The sequence below is a fragment of the Delphinapterus leucas genome, chromosome 6 (genome assembly GCF_059928025.1).
Source record: "Delphinapterus leucas isolate spDelLeu-1000000601 "Yukka" chromosome 6, BTC_Dleu_Yukka2, whole genome shotgun sequence".
NCBI classification, from domain to species: Eukaryota; Metazoa; Chordata; class Mammalia; order Artiodactyla; family Monodontidae; genus Delphinapterus; species Delphinapterus leucas.
Window position 1 is genome coordinate 57,630,798 of NC_143134.1, and position 12,899 is coordinate 57,643,696.

Genomic DNA, 12,899 nt, shown 5'->3' on the forward strand with positions numbered 1-12,899 from the left:
GGGGTTAAGGAACAGCCTGGTCTTGACACAGTGCCAACTCTCAACTATGGGCTTTAGCAGGAGGAGGGAAAGAAAGGGTGAATTAAATCCTCAGTTAATCCCTAAACCTTCTAACCAACAGTTTCAGCCTTTTCCTTATCCACGTCCTTTATCAGAGCTGCTATAATATAGCAGAAAAGGCTGGAGGGAGTTTTACCTCCTTTTCCTTCTACTGTTGCAAGAGGTTGGATGAGGAGATGACCGTCCCCATCCAGTGCAGCCCTGGAGGAAGTACTGATGACCAGTGAAATGATGACGGGGCCAGGCCAGCAACAGCAAAGAGAAGGTCAGGAAGCTTCTGAGTCTGGTTAAACCACCAGCAAGCAAGATTGAATTCTAACAGAGGGGGATTTTATTATAGTTTTAGAAAAGTGTCAAGTGTCAAACAAGGATGCCTTTCACCTTATCTGTGAAGGAAATCATTGAATTTTTGGAAGAATGAAATAGCAAACTTGGCCTTACATTTCCATAGGGGTGTCACCAGGAAATTCTTCCTTTGTAGATCTCCTGATAGCCCAGAAATATACAGGGTGAAGGTAGAAGACATTTAGAATTAAGGTTCTTTCCTTTCATTGGTAAAAAAAAAATACTGACAAGAGGCATGAAACGCTCAAATATAGAAAACCTGATCAAGCCATAACAGGCATGTGAATACAGGCAGCTCTGCTTCTATACATACCTGCAGTGTTGCTTTTCAAAAAGGTGGAGAAAAGCAGGTTGTTCAACTTCAGGTTACGTACTTCATATGGAATATCAATGAAAGACAGAAGAGCTTTAAAAATCCCATTTTCAACCTATTAGGAAAGTCAGGGCATATAAGGATCCACCTTTTCCCCCACCTAGAAAGATGGATAGTACAAATCCACAACAAAGAGGTCCTCTTCTTGAAGTATGCTTTTCCCATTCAGAAAGATTAGTTTTACAAATCTCTCAAAAACTAGCTAATGCTCACAAGCTAAAGACTATTCAGGAGGAGATGTAAAAATGCTTGACCGGCAGTATCTGAAATCTTCATCATATTAAAAATGGCTTGATTCAAATAAACTTTCACACATAAGCTGTGTTATATATCTCTCTTTTACACACTGGAACTTTCAGCTACGGGTTTTCTTCTTCTATCAGTGTCAGTGGCTTAAGAGTTTCAACTCGTTCTAAAACATGGAATATTTTATCTAATACCACTTCCTCCCTCTTCACACATAAACATCACTCATCAGGAGGATCCAAAGGGAAGAACAGGTGGTGGGAAAAGGAAGGGTAGCAAGAATGATTATGATACAGTGCCATTTGTAGCAGAATAGATAACAAGTTGCCATGGTCAGAGAATAATCGGTAGCCACTTCTATGCTAGTCTAGATTCCTTCCTGCTTTGGAAATAAGCACTGGCTAGATATTTTGAGTCAGGGGTTTCTGCCTTGGAGGTTTGATGAACATGTCAATATCCAGCAAGGTAGTCACCTTAATGAAGTCACTGAATAGAATATTTTTAATTCAAGCCCTCAGCCATATGTTGAACGCTCAGAGGATGCCCACCACAATGTGTCAAGCTTCTGGCCCCTTTGTGAGTAGCGTTTCCCTTCCAGAGAAATGAGGAAAAGCAACTGTACAGTCAAGCATTACACCCTGCAGTGCAAATTCCCTGCTGACTGTAATTTCAGAAAAAGAAGAACAAAATCAAGTTGCGTTATGGTGATTGGGGTAAGTTTGGGGGATGAGTTAATTCTGATAAATTTCCAAAGTTTATGCACTCTCCTTAAAGTTTACAAAATGATTTTATACCCACAATCTCATTTGACTTTTTTTTTTTTTTTTTTTTTGGCGGTACGCGGGCCTCTCATTGTTGTGGCCTCTCCGGTTGCGGAGCACAGGCTCCAGACACGCAGGCTCAGCGGCCATGGCTCACGGGCCCAGCCGCTCCGCGGCATGTGGGGTCTTCCCGGACCGGGGCACGAACCCGTGTCCCCTGCATCGGCAGGCGGGCTCTCAACCACTGCGCCACCAGGGAAGCCCTCATTCGACTTTTTTGACTACTTGCGAAGTTGGCTAAGTACTCACCCAATTTTCTATATTTGGAAACTGAGGCTCAGAAAAGTTAAGTGACTTACCTTGGGCCTCACTGGTTAGAAATGGCCTTTGAACAGGGTCTTCTGACTCTAAATCACTTTCATCTCATATACATATATGTAAATTATATGTATATATGTATGTACGTGTAGGTATGTATGTGTATACGTGTGTGTGTATGCAGGTATTGACAGTGGTGTCCTACTGGTTGGAGGGGGACGTTTACAGTAAAGGCAAAAGAACAGAAGGCAGGCTACCCAGGTTTTATGGTGGGTATATGTCACCTGACAATGGAAAGTATCTTATTTTAGTCTACAACTCCTCTGTCTCCCATCTTTGTCGTTTCTAAAACCGTTTTCAGTGCCAAGGAAAAATAACATAAAAGCCTAGGTAATTGAGATCCATACTAGCAGCAGCCTGGGAAGGGCCTCTTATTAGGGCATCTGAGCAGGGCGTTGGCCACGTTCCTTTCTTCCTCTCCAGGTATCTAAATGAAAGCCGTCTGCCAGTGTCTGAGCACCGGCAGCTGCCGCCGCAGCTGCAGTGGTGGTGGCCCCAGCTGCTGTAATACTGGTTACGGGCCCCCTGCACAATATATTAGGTGAAATGAAAGCAGAAGCAAGAGAGAGAGTATCAGAGCTGTCTGAAGCATCATTCCAAATGGTATGGATTTAACAATACTTAATTTAAAAAACACCAGCTTGGACAGGAGCAAGCTGTTAACATTCAGCGTGCTTTATGGCAGGAAAGAGTGAGCTCAACTCTCGGAATTTCTCTCCCTGGGGAGAGTGCCTTACAGTGTTCACTCCGGAGCCACCTGTCTCTTCCTGAGGCTGGGCCTTCTCGCTTGGCCCTCTAGCTGTAGTAACTGTTGTCAAGACAGGGCAGAGGGTCTTCTGGAAAGAACTCAGAGGTGGGAAGTGATGGCGAGTTGGGTAGGGCCTCATCTCCCCTCTTGAAGGAGGTGGCTATGGCAGCACCCAAGTCTTACTATCCTCACGGGCATGTGTGGAAGTGGTTTGATTCCCCTGGCTAATTCTGAAAATTAAAGAGAGGAGAAACAAAGTGAGGATGAATGAGATCAAGCTACTGGAAGCCGACTGCTAGTCTCAGGGGCAGAGCTGGAACTTGAGCGGGGGTCTGTACGATTCACCTAATAGCCATTTAACACCCAAGCAACTGGAGCATTCGTTACCATTTTCAAATCATCTTTCACACGTGACCTAACATGATATGAACAGAAACTCTATCAGGTAGAGAGTGATTACTATCCTCAATTTACCGATGGGGAAACTGGTGCCCTTCTTGATAAGTGGGTTCGTCATAGTTACTTATTAGCAGGTGGGAAATTGGAGCTCTATGTAAGGTTGTTTGACTTTCCTCTGGACAACTCTCTGAGAAGTTGACGAAAACAGCTACAGTTATTGAGAGTCTCCCACATGCCAGGCCCTGTTCTAAGTCCTTTCTATTTATTATTTCATGTAATCCTCACAAAAACCCTATGAATAGGTACGCATTATCCTCATATGGATGTTATTTCAGGTAGATTAGCTGTCAACATTCATCACCCAGTGCCTTCTTGAAACGCAGAGGCCGGAAACCTAGAAACTACATTCCCCAGACTCCCTTGCAGTTAGCATACCGGATGCAGTTTTTTCTTTTAAAAGGGCAAAACATCTATACAATTTGAGGAGAAACCAGAGTATATGGATGCAGTTTAGAGTTGGCCACTCGGGAGCACTCCCATTAAGATTTGGAAGGCGGAAGTGAGGCAGAGGCCACGCTTTGCTCTCTGTACTTGTAAAAATGGCTACAGAGCAATGTGGCTTGCCTGCAACCACGCTAATCAGTCATTACTTTTGTGGGTGTCAAGAGGCAGGCCTGGGACATGCAGTTTTTTAGCTGGATCAGAGAAGGGGGTGTGTGGCTATGCAGCCCTTGCATTTCCACTGAGCAGGTGACTTCCTGGCTATGGAAGGGGCAGCAGCTCCCTTGGTAATCTTCAACTGCACAGTAGCACGAGAAGCTTCAGAAAGCTCAAACTAGTCTTTTTCACTGACAATTCCAATTTTCTGTGAGTTAACTAATACCTTATAACACTTCCTGCTTAAATTAGCAAGAGTAAATTCTGTTCTCTTTACAGAAACCTAGACCGATTCTTTAACAGAGGAGAAAACTGAGGCATGGAGAATTAAATTACTTGTCAAGATCATATACCCAGAGAGGGGAAGGCCCAAGATCTGAACTCAGGTCGTCTCTGTTCATAACCACTAGACAGCACTGCCTCTTTGTAGAGCAAAGGGCCACAGGAGTTCAGAGAAGGGAGAGGTCATTGCTGGTCTGAGGACTCAGTGAGGAATAAGAATCCAAATGGAAAAAATAGAAATTGAAAAAGACCTTGAGATCTAAGGAGACTTTTAGGGATGCAAAGAAAAAGGGAAAGGCTGTGCAAGTGAAGAGAACACAGTAAACAGAGAGAAAGCAGGGACATAGGAGACCCATGCTTGACTCACGCTGACCCGCTATTTCAGGCTGCTTATAGGGTAAAGATACGTTTTTTAAATTCTTTGTCCCATTGTCTCAGATCCCATACTCAGTGATCTCCCCCTACAAAGTGTCTAGCACTGCACGTTACATATGGAAGGCGCGCGACGAAATTTAAAATTTGATTTGACTCACCTCTCGCTTCCTGAAGCACTAGGAGCCTCTGCTTACATCTCTTCCTATTGTCTACAAGGCTTAATTCAGGGCTTCTCACACTGTAGGGACTTGGTTAGAATCTGTGACCCTGGCCAGCAGCAGAGAAGAACTCTAGTGGCTGCTTTGTAGAGGGGAAAGAACCCAGAATTTGGAGCCAGATGGTCCCAGCTGTTCTAGTTACTACCAGCAGGGCTCTAAGGACATAAATTGTTGAAAGTCCCTGAACCCACTTTTCTGTTTGTTTGGTTTTTGTTTTAAGCTGTTAAAGGATGAGACTACTGTTCAGGACTGCAGGGCTGTTGTGGGCAGTGGAGCGAGGGGTTTGCAGAGTCTGGCTCAGAGCTTGGTACTAAATAAGAAATCGATAAATCTTTACCAAGTTAGGTGGTGGCTATATGAGTATCCATTGTACATGTCTTTCAACTATTCTGTGTGCTTGAAAATTCTAATAAAATTCTGGGATAAAATCCTTATCATAATTTAGATTTAATTCTAGGACACCCTCCTCCCTGGAAAAAACAAACAAACAAACAAGCAAGCACACTGATTAACAGAGCACTGAACTGCATTGGGAGGATGGAATTATTCATCACCTTCAAACTGGTGGTTCTTGTTCTTCCTTTTTCTACATTGCTGGGGTTACATCATGGATCTCAGAGACTTGTTATTGAATTAGAGTCAACAAAACACTTATTAAGCACCTACTGTGTGCAAGGCATGATAAATAGAGAATTCTGGCAACAGACAAACTGTCTTTCATCGCCTTTTTGACATAGAGAGACATCAGTTTAATCTTCAAGGTTTGAATTATGGTTTTAATAGTCACATATTAAACCCAAGTGTAATATATAAATCCAAGGCCCTTGATTCTTAGTTTAGTACTATTTCCATGACATCATCCTCTACAGATAAAATAATTATCCCAGAGCCAGACAAGAGGTGAAGGGGTGTGAACAGATTTATAGACAATATAGAGACAGCAGGATTAAAATGCAAAAGCCAAATTCCTCAGCCTGGCATTCAAGGATCTCCCTGACCTGCTTCCTGTCCCAGGATAATAGAAAGTCATGCTCCAGACCAACTGAAATACCTGATTTACTCCAATACTCCAAATCCTCCCACTTCTGTATATTTGTTCATCCTGTCCCTTCTGCCTGGAAGATCCTTCCTCCCACCTCTGCTTCTCTAAAAATCCTTTTTATTCTTTAAGGTGTAGACAATGTCAGCTCCTCCACAAAGCCTTGTACATAATGGGCATTAGATAAATATTTGTTAAATTAATACAGGCATTAATTAACATATGCTATGTCTACAGATACGGTAGCAGGAAAAAAGAAAAACAAGAGGAAGAAAAGCAAGCAGAATTACAAAAGAAAAGAAAATATAGTCTCTAAAATCTAAGGGAAAATGTAGATGACATTTGAAATAAAATTTGAATTTCAGAACAGCAATTAAACTATGGAAAATCATAGAACTCTTCCTCTAAAATAAAATAGATCATTGTGCAGCCTTCAATTTTATTCCTATTATATAGCTTGCTGACACCAGCTAGAGGCATAGTTTCTCTGTTAAGTTACAAAGATTATCTCCTATCACAATGATAAATACTGTCAAAGAAATATCCAAAACTATCATATAGTGAAATACAAAAAAGAGCCTCTAACTGAAAATAATTTATAATACAGTTTATTTTTTCAGTTTCTGAAAAGGACATGAGGTTTGTGGGTAAAACTGGATGTTTTCTCTTTCCTACTTGAAAATGTGGTAGGTCTTTCTTTGGAAGACTTTCATGAGGAATATGGAACTTGGTAAGCATAGCCAAAGGAGGAAAAAAAGGATAACAACATAGAGAATTGAATACAAGCCAACAACAACAAAAACATGACTAAAATGCAGGCGTCCTGAGGGGAAAATAAGAGGTGTGATTGGCAGAAGCAGGTAAAAGAATTCAGAGATTTATCTTTTTCACATGTGCATTTCCTAGAAGTTAAAATCCAATATTGGTTTCCCAGCACAGAAACTAGTAGTTATGGAAAGTATACGGTTCCAAGGCTAAAGGGGAAAACCCCCCTCCTTAGACATGATTGTAGAGTGGAAGCCAATCACAGAAGCCTTTGGGGGCAGCTGGAAGGCACACAAGTCCTAGCCTGGAGGTATGTTTGCATTTAAGGCCAGAGAGCGAAGGAGGGAAATTTGCTACATATCACTTGACAATACTCTGAGGAGTAATGCCAGTGGGGGCACATCTAGGATGTACAAAATAAGGAGGCAGCAAGGTCCAAGGCACACGACTATGCAGGTTTTGTCATGGTCTGCTCTAGAGAGGTACATTCTAATCAAAATGGTCACACAGTCCTAGTTTTGGGTTTTGGTGTTTGGTTACATGTCTTTCCTTTGCCCCCCGCCCCAGCTCTCCTTCTGTGGCCCCCTCACTTTCTATCAGTTGGACTGGGATAGAAACACTCTTGCCGGGGACTTCCCTGGTGGTGCAGCAGTTAAGAATCTGCCTGCCAATGCAGGGGACATGGGTTTGAGCCCTGGTCCGGGAAGATCCCACATGCTGCGGAGCAACTAAGCCTGTGCGCCACAACTACTGAGCCTGCGCTCTAGAGCCCGCAAGCCACAACTACTGAAGCCCGAGTACCTAGAGTCCGTGCTCTGCAACAAGAGAAGCCACCGCAATGGGAAGCCCGCACACCACAACAAAGAGTAGCCCCTGCTTGCTGCAACTAGAGAAAGCCCGTGCACAGCAACGAATGGATAAAGAAGATGTGGCACATATATACAATGGAATATTACTCAGCCTTAAAAATAAACGAAATTGAGATATTTGTAGTGAGGTGGATGGACCTAGAGTCTGTCATACAGAGTGAAGTAAGTCAGAAAGAGAAAAACAAATACCGTATGCTAACACATATATATGCAATCTAAGAAAAAAAATGTCATGAAGAGCCTAGGGGTAGGATGGGAATAAAGACACAGACCTACTAGAGCATGGACTTGAGGGTATGGGGAGGGGGAAGGGTAAGCTGTGACAAAGTGAGAGAGTGGCATGGACATATATACACTACCAAACGTAAAATAGATAGCTAGTGGGAAGTAGTCGCATAGCACAGGGAGATCAGCTAGGTGGTTTGTGACCACCTGGGGGTGGGAGGGAGGGAGACGCAAGAGGGAAGAGGTATGGGAACATATGTGTATGTATAACTGATTCACTTTGCTATAAAGCAGAAACTAACACACCACTGTAAAGCAATTATACTCCAATAAAGATGTTAAAAAAAAAAAAAGACCCAACACAGGCAAAAATAAATAAATAAATAAAATACAAATTAAAAAAAAAAAGAAACGCTCTTGTCAGTAGCATTGTAAATAGAATGGCTTTGGAGCAGAATGTTCACTGTAATCATATACATTTACTTCCGCTCTCACCATCTTGGTTTTTAAACTCTAGCCTGTATTTTAAAGGAAAGAATATTTTAAATAACCTATTTGTGGCAGAAATATTAAATAATATCTGTCATTCTTTTTCTGCTTTGGTAATGAATACACAGTACCACCCAGAAAAGAGACATTTCTGAGCCTCTCTTGCAGCCATGTGTGACTATGTGACAACATTCTCATTAAGGAGATGTAAATGGAGGTCTTGGGTACAATTCCAAGTAATGTCCTTAAAGAAAAGAGCATTTCCTCCTTCACTCTTTCCTCCTTTTTGTGGCTGGAATGATGATGAGAAGGCTGGAGCAGCCATCTTGGACTGAGATAACCTTAAGTGGATGTGATGCCCCAGAGACAGGGTCCTGACAACCTGACACTCTGGAATATCACAGTGCTCCTGGATTGCCTACCTCCAGACTTCTATGAGAGAATGTGTTTAATACAACAGGTACGTTTTAACACAACTTATGGAGGGCAGGACTTTGCAAAACTATCAAACAAATAGAGGCCAAGCTATACAGTATAGTCCTCTGTCAGCTTAGACCATCAGAAAGCTACAAGCCTGGCCCATTTCATACTGGTCTCTTTCAGAACTGCCTTAACAGTTCTCTGAATAAACATTATGCCCCTGGATTTGACTAATGGCTAACATAGAAGTGTGTATATGTGAAATACTCTTGAGATCTTGTAAAATTATCTAGGACAGTTTTGCCTATATAGATCAATTATATAAGAATTCCCATGGCAAATTCTCAGCACATACTGGTCAAGTACAAAAAGCATGTCTTTGACAGGCTGGTATGTTTTATCTTTTAGTTAATGAGAGTAATGTAACTCCCTGAGTTTCCATCTTTGCTTTAGCTACTAGGAAGCTCAGAATAAAAATTTGGCCTTAGGGTCTAAATCTTTCCTCAGCCTATGGTTTTATCTTTTTTCCTTGATTTTCACATTTTAAAAAATCTCATGTAAGAGGCTTGGGTTCTGTTTTGTTTTGTTTTACACTGCAATTTTATTCTAAACAACTTTTCAATGTGTTTGGGAGCTCGCTATGCACCACTCTGAAGGAGATGGTGGCATAAGAGAATGATTTTGTGATGATGAAAACACTGTTTTTCCTTATCCTTACGGGGACTAAACTCATTTTTGTTACCGTCATGATTTATTAAGCTTTCCAAGCCTATTCTACCCTTGCTAAGGTCTACATTTTGCTATCTTTAGTTATTTGGAGGAACTTTATAGTTATTTAAGAAAACTTATTTGAACTGTATTATTCTTTCTTATATGTTACTTCCATTGGTATAATGCCATTCAAATGGAAAAATTAGTTTCCCCCAAATCAAATTTAATATCTTAGTAGAATTCATAGAACAATACTACAATTTCATTTCTAGAGGTTCTATTAATCAAATTTTAGACTTAGCTGAAATGATTTTCTACTATTACAGACGATGCATATGGGGGAGAGGTTGGCCATGTCCCAAGTCACCTGATTTACTGGACAATGTACTATTTCCATCTGGTTCTAGTTGACTCAGTTGCTCAGAGCCTCAAGTTAGTGAAGCTTGGGGTCATGAGGGCACTCTTGCCATACACTGTACAAATATATTACTGGTCTCAAGAAGGCTAGGAGAAAGTTAATGAATCAATTCCAAATCATCACTACAATTAAAAGAAAGAACAACAGCAACAAACTACTCAAACTAGACTGTAAGCCTTGAAAGCAATGTCGGTGTCGTGTTTGTTCATTCCCAACCTTTGGCACAGCTATCTGGCACACAGTAGGAGTCCAATAAACATTTGCTGAATATATGAATTAAAAAAGCACAAGTTTGATTCCTCAAAAAATTAAACATAGAATTACCGTATGATCCAGCAATTCTACTTCTGGATATATACCCAAAACAAATGAAAACAGAGACTCAAACAGATATATGTGTACCCATGTTCACAGCAGTGTTATTCACAACAGGTAAAATGTAGAAGCCACCCAAGTGTCTGTTGATAGATGAATGGATAACTGAAATGTGCTTTTCACCACATTTACATATATACATAGAACTTACATACAATGGGATATTGGATGAACCTTGAAGACATGACTGATTCCACTTATATGAGGTACCTAGAGTGGTCAAATTCACAGAGACAAGTAGAATGGTGGTTGCTGGGAGCTGGCGGTAGGGCAGAAGTGGAAAATTAATGTTTAATGGTATAGAGTTTCAGTTGGGGAAGGTTAGAAAAATTCTGGAGATGGATGGTGGTGATGGTCACACAATAATTTGGATGTACTTAATGCCACAGGGCTGTGTTCTTAAAAAATGGCTAAAATGGTGAATTTTAGGTGATGCGTATTTACTACAACAAAAATTTTTAAGGAAGAGAAAAAAGAATATGAAAGAAATGTTAATTTACCTGTGTAAAAGCAATCCCAATGAAAGCCCTGATATGAACTCCTAATCCTTATAACTGGGACTCAGTGTGACCATGGATATATTGAACCCTGCCTGATGACTAAATTTCCTATAAGTTAAGAAAATAAAGCGAGCACAAGCTTTACCAAAGCTACATCAAAAATGCCACCCTCACTCAAAAGGAAAGCAAATATTAGGGAAGTATTTCTCTGGACTAAGTTTTCACATATGTAGATTAGATTTGGTTCTCTCAGTTTAAATGTAAATGAGGCTGGACTCCCAGGGCCTGTGCACTCCCAGGGCCTTTGCACTCTTCCTGTTGTCTCTCGAACCTTCTCCCTCTCATTCTTCTACTGATTCAACTCCAAGGGTTCCTCACTTTCATCTTAAAAGTTCCTCAGAGAGGCCTTCTTAGATCTGTCAATCTAAATTGGCTTTTCCTGTTGCTTGTTTTCAGTGCTTCTGGCACAGGACCTATCACAGTTCACAGTTCTTATTCATTTGTATTTATATTTATTTGTGTGATTACAATTTTAATGTCTCTCTCTCCCTCATTAGATTGTAAGCTTCATAAGGGCAGGAACCATGCCGGTCTTGTTAACCACCACATCCTAGTATCTAGTACAGGGTTGAGCACATAAGTAAGTGTTCAATAAGTACTTGCTGAATGAATCAATTTATTTCTAAACAAAAGTCTTCAAAGACATTGGTACCACTCAATTTCTTAAGCTGAGTAATGGATAATAGGCACTTTTTAAATACTTCATACACATATACATGTATTAATTTATACCTATATTATGTATACCTTAAACACACACAGACTTTTTATATATGTGTGCATTTATAAATTTACTTTTATTTTATTTCTTTATCTTTACATTTATTTCCCAACTGTTAATCAATGGGCCAAGGAAGTTGAATGTTATTTCCTTGTGTTTACTCCCTTCCCTGCCTGCTATCTCAAAGACCATTATTGTGGTTCAGCATCTTGTTCTAGTTCTCCCTTCTCTCAGTCCCGAGGTCTGTGTTTGACAGGTTAAGACAAGTAGCTCATTGCTTTGCAAATGAATGCAATTTCATTTCTTCTTTCAATCTGGGATACCAGTTTAATAATGATACTGGTTGGGTAGATTAATAAAAAGGCAAGGAAAATTCATCTACTTCTACCTTATATATGGACAAAAATGATGTACTGAACATGTCCATTAGTAACGATATAAGAACCAAAATGATACAGTTTGCTCTCCAAATCAAAGAGAAAAAGATGATGCACATTAAATATTTTTATCATAATAATCTTTTTTGATATAGGTTAAAATCTCATATTTAACAAAATTTGATTCTGATATTTACTAAAATCTGCACATTTGTGTATTATGTTTCTTAGAACTAACATTTATTTTGCTTATTCATTATGCCACTTTTTTTTGAAACACAATATTCCCTTTGAGGATGAGGTATAGGAAGACTTGTTTTAAAAGTTATACTTACTAAAAATTAGATTGGAAACAAGTATTTAATTTTCCTTGCAGAATGACAATGTATGATATCTTTAAATGGCCAATATTACCACTCATAGGCCAACATAATGTTTTTAGGAAAAGTTGGCAAAAGCAATTTGTGGTGCCATTTGCTTTAGCATTCTATATTTCTCCTTCTTTTGGAGGGTGATTTCCATTGAAACGTGAGTTTGCTCATCGTAGACAAGGATGTCATCCACCATGTGTGTTATAGCCGAATAGGTCTGCTGTTTAGACTTCAAAGTGTTATCCTGGAGACTTCTGTGGATGATCCAAAGTAGTATTTTCACAGGTCTGTTCAAGGAAGAGCTTACTTTTGCAAAGAATGAAAGCCATGAAAAGAAGCTGCGGGTAGCGATGGTACCCAGGTGTAAAACCTGCATGTATACCTAGTAAAATTTGGAAATTGAATTCACTCTGCTTCAGATTTCATTTTACCCCCTATTAAATCAAAGTACGACACAGGCATCACAAAATCTGCCATAAATAATTCTTCACAACCGTCTGCTTCACTTTGAGTGCCCTGGACTCTCTCCAGCCACAAAACATGGATCTACTTTTACCACTAAAGGGGATAGTTCCCCCTCGGTTAGGCCTGAAGAAGTTGAAACTAAAAAGGAGCTTGTTGTTGAAGCAGTTACTCTGCGTGCCACATCTTATACAACAAACAAACAGGAGTTTCACCGTGGAGCTAGGCAAGTCCTTGAAAATCTTGACAAGATTT